Source organism: Megachile rotundata, chromosome 1 (assembly GCF_050947335.1).
Source record: "Megachile rotundata isolate GNS110a chromosome 1, iyMegRotu1, whole genome shotgun sequence".
Lineage (NCBI taxonomy): Eukaryota > Metazoa > Arthropoda > Insecta > Hymenoptera > Megachilidae > Megachile > Megachile rotundata.
The window spans coordinates 17,621,912-17,639,619 of NC_134983.1; the positions used below are offsets into that span (position 1 = coordinate 17,621,912).

Genomic DNA, 17,708 nt, shown 5'->3' on the forward strand with positions numbered 1-17,708 from the left:
AAATTTCAAAAAATTCGCAATTTCGCAAAATTATTTAATGAGATCAGAACGGGTCGCATGCTCGAAAGTGAAACGAATAGGATTCGGCAATGTTTTATTTGATTGAAATAAATCGAATATTCCCGATGGTCCTCGTAAATTTTCGAATGGAACCTCTCGTACCTCGACACCCTCGTACACGTAATATCGCATTGCGTTCGGTAAATAAAAGCATCAGAGATTTTAATTAAACAAAAGTCTACCTTTCAATGCGACGGACCGAAATATCGGCGATTTTCGGCATTTTTATTTGATCTGAAACACAATTTTCCGTGGAACAACCGGGTCGTTTGACAACCGCGTCCTACAACGAACGTGTTCCGGTCAGAAAAAAAAGCCCAATTGCTTTTGCCGATTCGCGTATCGTACTTTTCGAAAATCCTTTCTTCCAGGTATCGTCGATCCGCGGCTGAGTGGATCCGGTATGCGGCCGGAAGTGAACCGCTTTCGCGGATGTCGCTTTGGTTTTTTCGCCATAGAAATGCCGGTTGAAACGCGTATTTTTTCAGTATTTTCAATGGATTTTAAACAAAAGCGCTTTCTTTACCGGAGAGGGAAAACCTTTTTCCTCTGTACAGGTCGTTGAAACGGTAGAAGGTAACACGAAAGGAATACCTTCAAAGGGGTACAATTTCACGCTGTCTACTGGATAAAATTCCCTTATGAGCTACCTCCTAAAAGAAAAAGCAGTAATACGGGAGTCGAACTACGAAAGAGAACTTCTTCCAATGAGATACGTAATTTTATTGATCCTCTCATCGTTGCTTACCTTAACTTCACTAACTTATGTGCAAGATTTATTCCTATTTTCCTACTTTTAGAAAACTTATTCCGAAATTTCCCGTTCGCAGATATTCAAGGACTGAACAATTTTCAAACTCTCAACTTCAGATTTTCAAACTCTCAACTTCAGATTTTCAAACTTCAACTTTATTTCCGAATTTTCAAATGACCAAATTTGCAAATTCCTAAATACCAAAATTTTAAATCTTAAGTCCTCAAATACGCAAACTTGTAAATTGTTAAATCTCAGTTTCCGAATCGTCGAGTTTCCATTCTTCAGATTTCCAAGCTCCCAAATTTGCAAATTCCTAAATACCAAAATTAAAAATCTTAAGTCCTCAAATACGCCAACTTGTAAATTGCTAAATCTCAGTTTCCGAATCATCGAGTTTCCATTTCTCTTCCAAGCTCCCAAATTTGCAAATTCGTAAACACCAAAATTAAAAATCTTAAGTCCTCAAATACGCCAACTTGTAAATTGCTAAATCTCAGTTTCCGAATCGTCGAGTTTCCATTTCTCTTCCAAGTTCCCAAATTTGCAAATTCCTAAATACCAAAATTAAAAATCTTAAGTCCTCAAATACTTAAACTTGTAAATTGCTAAATCTCAGTTTCCGAATCGTCGAGTTTCCATTCCTTTTCCAAGCTCCCAAATTTGCAAATTCCTAAATACCAAAATTAAAAATCTTAAGTCCTCAAATACTTAAACTTGTAAATTGCTAAATCTAAGTTTTGAATTGTGGAGTTCCCCATTCCTCAAATTTCCAAACTCTCGAACTCCGCTATTAGTATAACTAAAGAACATAGCCACCGCCAAACAAGAGTAATCGCGTCAACCATGCGAACCAAAGACCCATTTCGGTCTTCCGATTCCGTGACTCCCGTAACTTTACCAATCTCTCCAGCCTTGCTTACGAGCGTAAGTCAAAGACCTTACAATACCGCGACTTTGGCACTTCTATCGATCTTTTCATCATTGCTTCTCAATATCGGCCAACATACGCAAAGCCCCTGTACAGGGTTGCAAGGTGAAATACGAGGCGGGCGATAAAAAAAGTCCTCGATTACAAACATTCATTCTTGGGTAAACAATAAAGAGAAAAAGTGATTCTATTGATCCGTACAGTTAGCGCTCTGTTCCACCGACGGATAAATCTCGCGTTTAGCCCCCCGTACATCAAAGTATCTACAGGTGGAGACGCATGCGTAGTAGCCCGTTTATTCGTAGATGTCACCTACACCTGTCCGACTACGGATATGCAGCCGTATTCGTCCCACGCGTGCTGCACTTGCAGCCAGTGGGATTCTTTTATATCAATTCATCCTGAATCATTACTCCCTCTTTTTCCCCCCGGTGCCCTCTCTCTTTTCATCGTTAACCTCCGCCGTTCGTAAGTTTCACGCTCGTGGCCTCATTTGCCCGTCTGTTCGCACCGCGATTTTGTTAATATAAAAACCACGTTGGGGTGCTTTACACCAGCTCGTGTTACATTCGCGAAACTTTTCTTTCTTTCGTTTAAACTCGTCGTGACTAGTTGACACGATTGAAACTTAATTAACGCGTTTCAGATTGTAATCGTTATTTCACTGGAGCTTTTCGATTAGTTATACGCTATCGTTTATACTTGAAGATACATCTATGATCTTCGTTATATGATATACTCTCATAGTTATTTTTATTTAAATTTCAATTTAAGTTTCAGAGAGGAATATTTTTTGATACCATCGATATCGACGATCTTTAAGCATGCACGTCGCGTTGTGCGCGACATTAAAGACGATGTATTGTATGGTTTCGATATGAACGTGTGAAAAATATGCACGTATAAAATGATTACTTCGAAGTGCCATTCCCTTATCTTAATTAAACCTGCACGTGTTGTTTCCGCTAGTTCATTAAGTAAATTACTGTGCTCACCCTATGTAGCTGGATTCCACCGAGGCTGTTTCGTAGTAACAATCTTCCCGGCCACCGCAACACCACCGCGACAGCACTCTCCGAGTTTCTTTAATGGTACCGAATCTCCGTGTCCATGTTCTTCGATTTGTTCACGAGAATCGAATAATTGTTAGCGAGAATTTTGCACGAGTTCCAATCGTTCGTGGTACGTTTCGAAAGGCGACTGTCACGCGTTTTACCGACTTATCGAACATCGATTCGATAGATCGACCGAACAAATCATCGTACCGGTACGACGAATCGGTATGATCTAAACGAGAGCGAGAGAATGGTATAAACAAATGCGGTGATGTGTGCGCGTGTGTGATATGTATACGCGTGCGTTCGTCGGCAAAGAAAATACACGCAAATACTACCGACCGCTGCGATAGCTTGGGGTGCACTGAACATGAGGAGAGGGTTGGAAAACGATGTGGTGTCTGATCTAACCTTACCCCGCGATGTGATAGTGGCGCAGCGTGAGTCGTATCGCGCGCGTGCGTCCTCCGAGGCGCATGCGCGGCTGCAACCTCGCTTAAACTTTTCCGGCAGTTTAAGCAATTAGGAACGAAAGCGGAAACGGGATTAACTAATGCGTTTGATTCCTATTGGATGGCTGTTACTTTCTTGCTAAAGCACACCAGCTGCCGAAGGAATCTCATGTGCTAAGTTTCTTACAGGATTTACCGTCTCCCATGAAATTAAACGCTCTGCCGATCGAACGCTGCCTGAAACCCTCAAACCGCGTATATAGAAATCGCGTTTCTTTTGTACGGTTCTACAAATCACGATGCATATTTAAGATATTGGGAAATAATTAATGGGATTTGTTCTTTATTAAATAGTTCAATTTAATAAATACTTTGAATTGTCATAAATGGGGCAAATTCGGGATTGAATAGCAAAATTGCACGAGACGAAAGAAAACATATTTGTGTAGAAGAAAGTGATACGTGTCAAATTTTATGAGACGGATACATCATAAACATAATTCTCTCAGTAGAAAGGTGATGTTTATGGTCAGACATATTTGTAGTACAGATTATGAAGAACACAGCTAATGAATTAGTCAGTTTTTTAAATTTATTAATGTTCATCCAGCATTACGACGACTCAAACTATTTTTTGTTTTTTCTTTTAAATAATTAATACAACTGAATCTCTTTCAGCAAAACTAAAAAGTAAGTTAAAAGTAACTTAATATAATTTTTAGTATAAGAGAAACAAACAGAAAGTTTTTATTATTTCGTAGCACGGTGATGAGTAGATTAACTGCGCCGTGTGAAGGGTTGTTTCCCGCGTATTACAACATTGCGAGACAGTACTTTTTCCTGTATATCCATTTTATTACATCCACGAACAAGTTACTACACGTTTACGACATACTATTTCAAATTCTGTCAAAACGGAATCTCACAGAAAATATGTACTACTAAAAAAGATACAGATGAAAGGAAGATAAGAAGGAGTAAAACCCTTCTCTTGAAAGATTGGAACATCGATTTTTATATGAAACCTTGCTTTAAAATCTGTGTAGGAATAATTCGATTTTATTGGAAAAAGAATTTTACGCTGTATATGATTGGAAATCTTTATGTTTTTGTCATTAGTGATATAAAATTTACGATTGTCAACTTATTTGCAGCGAGATGTCGACGGTAATACGGGCAGGAACCTTAGCACCGATAGAAACCCGTTTAAGCGTAGACAAGAACCTATTTTAGCATAGGGTGGTCTTCTGTATCAATTGGGGTTATATCGTAATGCCCTGAGTGTTCGAAACTGAAATTAGAAACTGCAATTAAAAATATTTATTAGAATAATTTGCAATAATGTTAGAGTTTCAGGTTACTTTTATTTCGTTACGTAAGGTACATTTATATTAAACACATTAATCTGAGAAAAGCGTTGTAATTGTAAAAACGTTTGTGCCATATCTGAATCTAGTAGTACGAGTCAGCGATCGGTGAGTCGCCGCTCTCTGTTCCTCCAGTTCTCATGTTTTAGGACCAATGATTCGAAACAACTGGTTGTATTTTTATAATTTCAAATGAACATAGTAATTATACTTATGAACATTTATTACATTTATTAGATCAAGATAGAGTTCTCTTGTGTACATATTGCGTTTTAATTTTCTTACAAATTGATGTACCGAATTTAAAACTACGAAATTCAGATGACCCTTCAATTTAAAAAATTATTAAATCTATAAAACCTCGCGATTTTTTATTGAGTCTGGAGATTGTTGCATTTCAACTTTTGAAGTTTGTGACACTCACCACAACTTTTTTCTTTATTATTTTATTAATTCATTGATTTTTAACGTCAACGACATTCTTTTAAGAAATTCAAATGTTAAATACGATTACTATTATTGTATTAATTGCTGTTGCAATGAGAACAATTTTTTAATTAGAAACAAATCACTTTTTGTTCATTCTGAATTTCCCATAATAATTTCCTCTAGATTTATTTATTTAAATCAGTTGATGTTTTACTTCATACTCCATATTTACTTTAATTACATCTCTTATTTTCAGAGTTTTATTATAAATAAATTGCCATCGTTTTTATTTCAAACGAATTATTATTTCATACTTTTTCTCCTAAATTTCCGAGCATAAATATTTTCTCGATGTTAGTTATTTGATGCTTTGCTTCTGAATTTATAATAATGATCATGCTTTCTATTTTTATTCTTTTATTTCAAATAAAATATTGTTCCGTATATTACCTTCGAATGTACGATTACAATTGTGATTTATGTTTTTTACGTTTGCAATTAATCGTTTTTCTGTTCGCGTATTTTACCCGGGTTGTCCCGATTTATTTTATTTCGTTCGAAAATGTTAAACATTCAGTTCATTTAATATTTCCCGAGTGACTTTTGCCAGTGCTTTGCTCGAAAAATAAAGGGATTATAATCGAAGTAAATGGTGCTAAGAGCGTAAAATATTAATTATTATCTGTCATCAAATAAACACTGATTTTAACGTTTGTGCATTTCTCGTTTGCTTTCACATATTGTGTTCGACTATTACATATCATAAATAATCGTTAATTTTAAACTCGTAAGGTTTTACGTTAATTTTAAACTTGTAAGAAGGGTGGGACAGGTTGTAAATTCACGATACGTGACGAAAATATACGATTACGATTGTATTTTTTTCCGCACGTATTTGAAATACTATTATTTTATTTTCGTAAAATATTTTTGCCGAACTCAAGTTTCATTCTATTATATTTTATATACAAAAATATTGGACATTTGATTTATTCACGCAATTTTACAATTCAAACTCGTTAGTTTCGTGACTTGTATCTCTGTGCTAAAAATTAGTTTCAAGATTTGTTTCAAATTTGTGCAGAGTGTGATACATGTTCTTTCTTATGTGAAACTATAAACACGAATATCTAAGCTAGCCTACGGGCTAAGTAGAGTAAGAACTCGTTTATCTGGTTAATAGTAACTTGATAAACGAGCTAATTGTATTTCGAGGGTGGTTTGGACTTGGAGTTAGGGTGGGTCACGATCGAAGCGGCCTCCACGTGCTGACCTGGTAATAGATTTTGTTTTCTAAACAGTTTTTTAGTAAATCTTTAGAAAACGATATTGAGCTACGTCTTACTTTTAAGTCATAGTTTCATTTATTGTTCAAAATTTTCCTTTTCAATAATTTACACTCTACGCACTCGCCGAATGCACCATTTGGGGTTCAAAATCGTGCTTTAATCGCGCGTGGATGGAGCAAATAGATCGTGAGTCTCAAATTCATAATTCTGAACGCAAATATAACAAGAATATAACAAGATTATTTTTTTACATAAGCTGTGATTTGGTACGTGGTGAGAGTGAGATTACAAATATACTTTCATTAGTTCTTGCTTTAAATCATCAAATGACTGAGCTCTTTTTTGGGGCAACCGTTATGCACAAATTCAGACTAAATTTTGCAAATTTCTTCTTGGCAAAAAGAAACTGTTTTACCATTTTCATGAAATTTCCTATTTTACTGACGATTTTTGTTTATATCAGACGTCGGCAATCTTTATCGACTGCTAGTCAGTCAATCAAGATACCAAAAGTGCATCGAAATTTTAATTATTTTTACTTTCTGATGTATTTTAATGTATTTTGAAGTTAATTAAACCAATAAAATTAATATTAATTGAATTTTTAAAAATGGAACAAGTGGCGCCATCTCTCCGGCGAACAGTGTGAACTACACACTTTTGAAACTGTACTTTCGTTAGTTTCCACGTTCCACCGCTAGATGGCGCCACGCAAAACAGAACCGTGGTGACCATCAGAGCCGTCTGAATTTTATTTTAATAAATGTTCTTGAATGAAGGTTTAACTGCAGAATGAATAGTAAATAATTTTGTATTCTTTTAATAAAATTGAAAACAAACTTCGACAGCTTTAAGCATTAATCATTTGTTGATAAATGCAAACAGAACTCTTCTTGAACGACGGCTTTCATAACAGAACTCTTCGCGAAGACCCTGATAATTTGCACAGAAACCCTTAGGGTAATTAGAATTAGCCTAAGAATGGCTAAAAATTGATAATAGTTCAAAATAAAAATAATTTGAAGTCTTGCACTCCGACGTAGCTCGATTCATATTGTAGTTGATTAAACTAATAAAATCACCTATATTAATATCGATTGTATTGGCTTAATTTATTATAATCTGCAGCAAATTATATTGGAGAGGAAGAGTAGTTAACTTCGGAATATTTTGACTTTAGAATCAGAATTGGAACATGATGATATTTCGATATTTCCCTCAAATTTTTCTCGCGTTACCAACAAGCCTTCTCAAAGATGTTTCTCGTTGTAATAGAGCGTTTAGTTGCAAAAGTCCAGAATCAGAGTATGAAGGTTTCCTACGTTTGGCCGAAGGTATTTCCAATATAGTTCCATAAGTGCCCATCTTTCATCCCTAGATGGCTACTGTTTCTCAGTACAATTTAAAAAACTTTCAAATATAATACCTGGAGCATCATAAAAACATTTTATCTAGTTCTCTCGTGTTCACAAAATAATTTTGTACCAAAAATGCAATTTTTTTTAAAACACAATTTGAATAGTTCCTTGCTTTAATTCTAGATGGCACTCACAGTATCCTCTTTCCACACAATTTTTCGTTATAAAAATTAATGAAGCCGTCGTCGCCAAAGGGTACATTTACCTAGCTGCACAAACGCGTCCGATACTTCCAGCGTAGTTCGTCAAATAAACGTACGAGGTCTGTCCCAAAAGTATCCGACCTTCCTTCATATTTCCCTGCTGATGTTATCCTGCGTCATCAGGCTGGTGGCATCCTTCGAAGTAGTCCCCATTTGATTGTAGAATACTCTGCCAACGACCTTTTCACTTATGGAAACTGTCCTGGAACTCGTTTTTCGAAATAGCCTTTAGAGCTTTTGTCGTATTAGCTTCAACCGTTTCTTTATCGTCGAATCGGTGTCCTTTCAGTGGCATTTTCAATCTTGGAAACAACCAAAAATCGCAGGAAGCTACATCAGGACTGTACGGAGGCTGACGGAGCTGTATGCCTTTGTGCTTCGTCAAATATTGCTGCACAAGAGTTGATGCATGCGCTGGCGCGTTATCGTGATGAAGAAGCCAATCACCGCTTGACCAAAATTGAAGCCAAAACTAGTTTTCTGTATTCCAAGATCACATTCTAGTTCTCGCACAGTCAATTGACGATTTTCGTTGATCGCAAGTCGCACACGTTCGATATTATTAGGTCTTGTTGTCGTGGAAGGCCGCCCAGAGCGTGGGTTACTATCAACAGATGTGCGGCCATCTTTGAACCGCTTATACCACTCTTTGATTTGCGCGTTGCTCATATACTCATCCCCAAATGCCTTCTTCATCATATCGATAGTTTCCGCACAACTCTTTTCGAGTTTTAAGGAAAATTTGATGCAAATTCGTTGCTTCGATCCTTCCCTTATTTTTCACAATAGCAGAATGCGACGAACGTAAAAAACGCTTCGTAAACAAATGCACGTTGCACATGAACTAAGGCGTCCCGACGAAAACTGCGATATCATGGGAGTTCGTAGAGCTTTGCAGTTGATACTCACACCCGGCAAATGACGCTAAAATTGTCAGGTGCGAAGAAATTAAAGAAGGTCGGATACTTTTGGGACAGACCTCGTACATGCATGCCTGGGTATCCATTCAAAGTTTAATTTTTCGCTCGAAATCGTTCGATATGCTTTCGAGAGCAATCAGATGATTACGAAACGTCTTGTGCGATTGGAACAACCATAGCTGGTTGGCCTTTCTTCCCGTTGCCACAGTAACGTTTCATTCATCATTCCGAGCAGCATGCAGTTTGCGGATTCTGCATTCGTTTCCGGCTGGCGAGCAGTGGCACTTCATTCTTACGAGTTACACCGGATATGCCGAGAGACAGATCAAACCAGATGCCGAAGCATTCGAAATGTACCGAGCGTTCTCTATTTGTGCTCGGTCCGTATTTCGTGGCCCCGATTTTCCTCGTTAGTCGAGATTCCACGCTCTCCTCTTTTCTTGTCAGCTCGTCAACGGCTACCAAAAAGAAAATATTCGCGAATCTCTCGGTTTCTCTGGGATTTGCCGAGCAACCAAGCAACCGTGCACCTTGATAACGCCACTTTCCAACCGGAAACACGGATGCTTGCCGGAATTGGGAACGTCACTTACCCCGCGCGGGGATAAATTTATGTTAATCCTCGGACCCTATTAACACATTTAGCTACCAACGTGTCATATATTTTTACCTTGCAATCCTGGGAATTTGGAGACCCACGTACAGAAACTTAGGGATAATAGGATTTTTAGAAATTTAACCAAATTTTTACGGAGGAATTTGGGGATTCGGAAGGTGAGTTTGGGACGTCTGAAAGTTTTGGACAGTAGGAATTAAATATCGGAATTCTTGTTCTTTTTCGAATGTTTTCAAATCAATTCTTAATTTTCTTGTTTAATATATTTTTGTTTTTCTCTCTTCGCACTCATATCCTACATAAATGTACCCATCCACAATGGTTACTCTAAGACGAAAGAAGTGGTTCAGTAAAGCGTACAATATAAGTATTGCAGCAAGCTTGAAGCAAACATGCCGGCTTCAAGTTCGATGATTAATCAAAAAGTCGTTCAAGGAAAGTTTCCAATGGCGCTGGTGCAAATACGTATACGGGTCAGAATGACAAATGCAAGTCAGAAACAGATTTGCGTTCCAGTTCCACAAAAACATTGGAAACTGGACTCTATGGGGGCAGACAGTGATACCGTCTGATTAATTAACTATACGACGTATTTGGTCGTCGCGATGCCCAACGATTCGGGATAATGGTCCAAAACAAACTTTCAAGAAACATTTAAATCTTTGTAATGTATCTTTCAAGATGGATGCATTAAGTCCGGGCTCCCATTTTATCTGGGTTTGATTTTCATCTTCAGTTTGTGGTGTGGAAGGTATTAGTGTTATGACAAATTGTAATTATCGATTAAGTCAAGTAATTATCGATTCTAAAACTTACAAATCCCCCAAATTTCTCAGTTTCCAACTCCCTAAATTCCTCCATATCTCGTCTAATTTTAAAATTTCCAAAATCTACAAATTTCTAATTTTTCAAATTCCCCATTTCCTACCTTCCAAATCCCCAATTTTCTACTTTCTGAAATTTTTAAATTCCCCAAATTGCTTAGATTGGAAACCCTCAAATTTCCAAATACCTACTTCCCAAAACTTGTAATTTCTCCAAATAACTAAATACCCCCATATCTCTTCCAATTTTAAAATTCCTAAAATTCCCAAATTTCTAATTTTTCAAATTCCCAATTTTCTACTCTCTGAAACTTTTAGATTCCCCAAATTGGTTTGGAAACTTCCAAATTTCCAAATACCTACTTCCCAAAACTTGTAATTTCTCCAAATAACTAAATACCCCCATATCTCTTCCAATTTTAAAATTCCTAAAATTCCCAAATTTCTAATTTTTCAAATTCCCAATTTTCTACTCTCTGAAACTTTTAGATTCCCCAAATTGGTTTGGAAACTTCCAAATTTCCAAATACCTACTTCCCAAAACTTGTAATTTCTCCAAATAACTAAATACCCCCATATCTCTTCCAATTTTAAAATTCCTAAAATTCCCAAATTTCTAATTTTTCAAATTCCCAATTTTCTACTCTCTGAAACTTTTAGATTCCCCAAATTGGTTTGGAAACTTCCAAATTTCCAAATACCTGCTTCCCAAAACTTGTAATTTCTCCAAATAACTAAATTCCCCCATATCTCTTCCAATTTCAAAATCCCTAAATTTCTAAATTTCCAAACGTGCATACCTCGAAATTCCCAATTTCCTCTCCATAACTTCCAGAGACCATTTCAGTGACACTAATTGCGAAACACCCAGTACCTCCGCCACACAAGAATATTTCAAATCGTCCAATACAATTGACCAATCAATACGTGTCTAACGGAATAACACGAAGCGAATGTTCAATAAATAAAAGTAAGCGTAATTGAAGTTCGAAATCAATTGAAACAAATCAAGTTTTCTGCTGCAGAAAGCTATCCTCGAACGCGGAAGAAGAAGCGTAGTTTCTAGTTTAACAAGTATCTATCGGTGAAGTTACGGTATTGATACATCGATACATCAGGGAATCAGACTTCGAAATTAACTTGCGGATCGGTGAGTACGGTTTTAAACGTGCCAGCCAGAATCAGCTGTCACGGCGAGCTCTCGACAGGAATGGCTACACATCGAGAACAAAACACGCATTCTAGCATCGAATATTCAAACAGGCCTTTAACAATATATCGATGTCGATAGCATCGGGCTTTGCTTGCAACCCTTACCTCGTACGTTCGACGGTCTTCCTGTCGACTAGCCGTCAAAATTTATAACGCGTTCATCGATACTAACGCGAACCGACCGATTCTAAACGTTCGATCGTGTCGAGTTTAGAACGCGTTTTAAACGAACCTTGCATGCTGCGACGGATTTTTGCTGAAAGTCGATCACAGGATCTTGCAGGATGTAACTGGGTTGATTTATCTGGTATGTTTGGATATTAGGATTGATTAGGATTAATTAGTTTGATTATTTTGGTAGTTCGCTCAGGTATTTCGATAGAGTGTCTGAGGATTTTTAATATTTGATAGGGATCACTGGGTCAATGTTATGTGAGAGTGTATCAAGGGAGTTTGAGAAGTGTTTGGACATTTTTGTGGTGGGCAATTTTGGGACTTGGGGATTTGGGGAATTTGGAAGTTAGGGATTTGGGAATTTGGGAATTTGGAAACTAGGGGATTTGGGAATTTGGAAATTAGGGAATTTGGGAATTTGGAAACTAGGGAATTGGGGAATTTGGGAATTTGGAACTAGAGGATTTGGGAATTTGGAAACTAGGGAATTTGGGAATTTGGAAACTAGGGGATTTGGAAATTTGGAAAGTAGGGAATTGGGGAATTGGAGAATTTGGGAATTTGGAAACTAGGGGATTTGGGAATTTGGAAACTAGGGAATTGGGGAATTTGGAAACTAGAGGACTTGGGAATTTGGGAATTTGGAAACTAGAAGATTTGGGAATTTGGGAATTTGGAAACTAGGGAATTGGGGAATTTGGGAATTTGGGAATTCGGGAATTTGGAACTAGAGGATTTGGGAATTTGGAAACTAGGGAATTTGGGAATTTGGAAACTAGGGGATTTGGAAATTTGGAAAGTAGGGAATTGGAGAATTTGGGAATTGGGGAATTGGAGAATTTGGGAATTGGAGAATTTGGGAATTTGGAAACTAGGGGATTTGGGAATTTGGAAACTAGGGGATTTGGGAATTTGGAAACTAGAGGACTTGGGAATTTGGGAATTTGGAAACTAGAAGATTTGGGAATTTGGAAACTAGGGAACTTGGGAATTTTGAAACTATGGATTTTGCGAATTTGGAAACCAGGGAATTAGGGAGTTTGAAAACCAGGTTCAGAATCTATGAATTCCTACATTTTTAAAAAACTAAAATATATAATTGAAAAATGACTGAAACAAATAATTGAGAAACGTCTAAATTTCCAACGCGACATACAGGTATTCCATGTCCTAGGTACCTAAGGCTACTTAAAGCAAGAGACGAAGGGTAAGGGGATGTAATCTCTATTTTAGGGGACCAAGCCTGTCACTGCTTGTTAGCAACGTCAATATTCGTAATCTGATTTAAAGCCGATCTACCAAACGCTAGTCGTTCTCCAACTTTTGTTCGATAGTTGAAGTTCTGCTGGTGAAAAGGCATGAAACGAGAGGAGTCCTCATTCGTTTCTGAGCATAGATCAAACCTCTCGATCGTGTGTAATGATGTTCGAGTACACTCCACTTTTACAACAGCGACAGCAAATATGCATGTTAATTTTTATGATTCCGCCATCGAGATATCGATAGGTTCTGAAGAAGGTAGTCGTCTATGAATAAATGAGCTTCGAGTGTTCCTACGAATTCGCCATAGAATCCATTCACATAATTTACCGTAAACAAGGTGAAAGACGAAAATTAAGAAATTAATAAAAAATTCAGCTTCTAAAAAAGAAAATTAGGTTTAACGATTAAAACGATTTTATTTAACTGCAAACAGTGAAGGTCAAATGCTTTCACTCTATTTTTGTTTTCGCATAATTAAATTTTTTCACAAAATATGTACTTCAAGTATTTCAAAATATGTACAAATACCTTAAATATGTATAAATTCTTAAATATCTATTAAATATGTGTAAGAATATGCATAAAAGCTTTAAAAGGCGTTACTCATTTATTTGAATATTTCAGCGGAAGAGTAGGAGTTGTACACGTACACTACCGTCCATAAGTATCCGCACACTTGGTTTCGTTACATAAAACATAGTTGAACTTTGTACGAAAGGTATTTAGGGTTATCATATCATTTGTAATAATTATTATTATCTTTTTTGAGGTGTCATAACGTAATAGAATTAATTTTTAAGTACAAATTATACAATGAGTGTGTGAAAGTAAAATTCATGTCCAGAAGTACAAAGTCCAAATTTGTGAATCTAATGAAACGCTTTCGATTCTAAAAAAAATTTTAATTTCTACTGTGTTTCATTTCTATGGTGCAGAACGTATTCAGAGGGTTCTTCGATATGTTTCAAGTGTTTGTAAACTGTTGGTAGATGTTTAGGTTCCCTCAATGGAGATAAGAATGGAGGTAACGCAATGCACTCGACAGTTTCGGTTTAGTTCGTCTGTAGCTTCTTTTCCATCGAGATATGAGTTCCAAACGAGAATTATCAATCGAAAAACGTTCCAGTATTCTGACTTTCGCAGAAAAAAAATCGATTTTAGTTACTGTTGCAGATACTTGAATAACTTTCATGCAACGCGAATGCATATTTCGCTTGTGTCCGGATACTTATGGACGGTAGTGTATTTTAGGCCCCAACGGCGGGCAAACCCCTTATGGCAAGATACCCGGCTAATTTCGAGGAACGCGAAACGGTAGAATGAAGAATTTTAATTCTATTCCGGCCATGAAACATGCATGAAACTAACTTGCGTTTGCAAGTTAATTTTGGTTCTTAATCTTCTGTGGTAATAATATACGTGGTACGCATGCGTATGAAGTACGAAGTATGCTGCTGCTCATTTAGCACGTACACGAAAATATATATTAAATGCATATCCTTCAAAGAGATTCTCTTTTATTATTTTCGACGTACCTTTTATTTTTAAGCAGGTCTTGCTCTTTTGGCTGTAAAAATTTTAACGTCACGTTTCAGTGAAATACACTGTATATTTTCATTTTAAAATCTCTAACCATCAAACAAATTCAGTTTCATGATTTTCTGTACATTTTTAGAACGTGCAATTTTTATCTTTTTTAGTAGTCAAAATTTTGATGTACCATATGAGTGAACTACGCTGTATATGTTCAATTTTAAATGTGTGTGCTTTTATCAGATTCAGTTTCAATATTTTTTATATAACTTTAGATCCTACCATTTTTATTTTTGAGCAATTTTTATCTTTTTTAGTAGTGAAAATTTTAATGTACCATATGAGTGAACTACGTTGTATATGTTCAATTTTAAATGTGTATTCTTTAATCAGATTCAATTTCAATATTTTTTATATAACTTCAGATCCTGCCATTTTTATTTTTGAGCAATTTTTATTTTTTTTTAGTTGTGAAAACTTGAATGTTTTGTTTAAGTGAAATACACTGTATATGTTCATTATAAATGTATATTCTTCAAATAGGTTAAGTTATATTATTTTCGAAATACCCTTAAACCCTACAATTTTATTTTCAAGCAATTTTTATCATTTTTAGCAGTAAAGATTTTAATGTCTCGTTTAAGTGAAATACACTATATATTTTCATTCACTCAAAGTGAAATTTAAATGGGTTATTGTATGTTCAATTAATTTGTACAAATTAATATATTTATATAATGTATTTTTACTTGTTATGTTAATGTATATTTATTTATTATATAATGTATAATTACATAATGTATTTGATAACAAAAGTTTCAACAAAAGGCGGTTAAAACGAGGGGTCATATATTAGGAAAATACGGTGGAAAGCGTATAAATCGTCAAAAACATATTTGGGGAGAAACAAGTTCTCTCTGTAATGTTCTGTTAAGAAGGTAGAGATGGTACTCTCAGGGTGGATTTGCCCCTTAGACACGAGTTTTTGTCGAGAAACAAACGAGGTAATAAATCCTGCGAATGCAGGCTATAATTTGATGGCGGATAATACCGTAATACTGGTTAAGTGGCTGAAACGAATAACGTATTACAAGCGAACGTTGCTCCTTTCAAACTATTATTTATGGTTAACAAACATGGCGTATTGTTACGAATTCTCACACATAATTAATAAACATTTGCGGAACATGTTGGATGATGCTTCATTGAGAGAAACTGTTGTACTTGTTCTAATATTGGATTACGTTATATTATGCATTACACATTATATCAATATTATATTAATATGGTAGAATGTGTGATATATTATAGACGTGATATATGTAGCGTAGAATGCATGATATAATAGCATTTTTATGTGTCAGGTTTATAGAAAAGTTTAATATTCTTAAAGAACCGAATTGTACAAATTCCATATGCACAAATATACAATTTTCCAAAGTTTCAAATTATCAAAATTCTAGGTTCTAATTTCTCAACGATTCAAATTTCTAAATTCCCAAATTGCTGCATTCCTATATTTCCAAATCCTCAACTTCTCAAGTCCCCAAATTTCTAAATTCCCAACTTCTCAAAATTCCAATTTAATAAATTTTAATATTCCTAAATTCCCAACTTCTCAAAGACCCAAAATACTAAATCCAAAAATTCCTAAATCTCCAAACTTCCATATTCCCCAATTGCTGCATCCCCAAATATCTAAATCCCCATTTTTTCAGGTCCCCAAATTTGTAACTCTCCAACTTCTCAAAGTTCCAAATTACCAAATGCCAAAGTTTCTAAATTCCCAAAATTCCAACGTCTCAAAATTTCGAGATTCCCAAATTGCTGCACCCCTAAATTTCCAAATCCTCAAGCCCCCAAATTTCTAAATTTCTAACTTCTGGAAGTTCCAAATTAATAAATCCCAATATTCCTAAATTCCCGAATTCTCAAAGTCCCAAATTACTAAACCCTAGAATTTCTAAATCTCCAAACTCCCATATTCCCCAATGGCTGCGTCCAAATATCTCAAACCCCCAAATTCATAAATTAGATGTCTCGCGATCAATGTAATAAAAAGGTAATAGTAATTAATTAAATTGCTACAATAATGTTACTCGTTTCATTGGTAGACGGTTCTCTTGAACCTGAAGTGCAGATCGTAAATTCAACATAAAATTTATGTGACAAAACTGCAGTCTGATACAGGACGTACAGTCTGATAGCTGGCGATATGATGCATGGTTGCTGCACAGAATTAATGCAATAAAATATCAGCGGATATGGCACGCCGTCCATTACAATTGCACGCGTGTAAACATATCACAGTTGCACGGGTTATGTCCCTTTCTATCTTCTCTCGTTTCATTTTCATTGATTCCACAAAATTCATGAATTCACGTTAAATTTTACAGGCCTGTTTCGTAAAATACTTTACAAATAGAACGTGTTACATATGTATAACAATGGAACAATGTACATCTGCAATTACTAATGCTTGTAACATTCGACGACCAAGTGTTAACTGATTTTTATTTGTAATGTATAAAATCTTTTTGTAACGCACACTTTCCTCTCTTTTTTGTAATCTAACATGTAATAAATAAATATTATTTGACGTTTGGGCAAATTTGACATTTGGTTATTTTTATTGTACAAATAACAAGGGGATTAATTTCATTTTCTACTTAACTAGAAGGATGTTTCACTAAATCCACTCTATCAAAAGTGACAGTAATAATAATTTTTAATCAATTTTTAAATTATCTCAGCCATGATGATACGTTAAAAATACAGAAAGATTTATTACGAATATAAAAGCTATAAATATATCATGCGAGTATGGATATTTATAAAATGAATAATTTATGTGATTGGCACTGCATAATTTTGAAACCCCACCGAAAAAATGTTCACAATTCCTGATAGCGTCGAACGTTATCTGAAATCCTTATACACGATCGATAGAAAGAAAATAACTGTTCTATAAATGTTATAATATGCATACATTAACTTTCGCTTAACTCGATCGATTAATCGAGAGCTTAATTCGTTGAACTTCATAAACGCTTCGAGACGAAATTTAACATTTCAATCAAAATCATTATTTTATGAATGAACTCGATTTAGCAGATTCATATTTAGAGCAGGGAATGCTCGACTCGAGTTATTTATAAACAGAAAAAGGAATAATTTCGCTCATACACCGGATGCAATTTAGTCGAGT

At 35.6% G+C, this 17,708-nt stretch overlaps 1 protein-coding gene across 4 annotated transcripts in view; it reads right to left on the reverse strand.

Moving 5' to 3' along the window:
- Positions 1-17,708, reverse strand: part of Fstl5 (follistatin-like 5) — a 309,162-nt gene that overhangs the window by 92,176 nt on the left and 199,278 nt on the right. The window contains exon 1 of one of the 4 annotated variants that reach the window (XM_012289072.2): positions 2,741-3,172. The exons of the other annotated variants lie outside the window; for them this stretch is intronic. The gene's annotated coding sequence lies outside the window, so the exon portion shown is untranslated. Of the gene's footprint in view, positions 1-2,740; positions 3,173-17,708 lie in introns of those variants that run through there. 4 annotated transcript variants of the gene reach the window in all.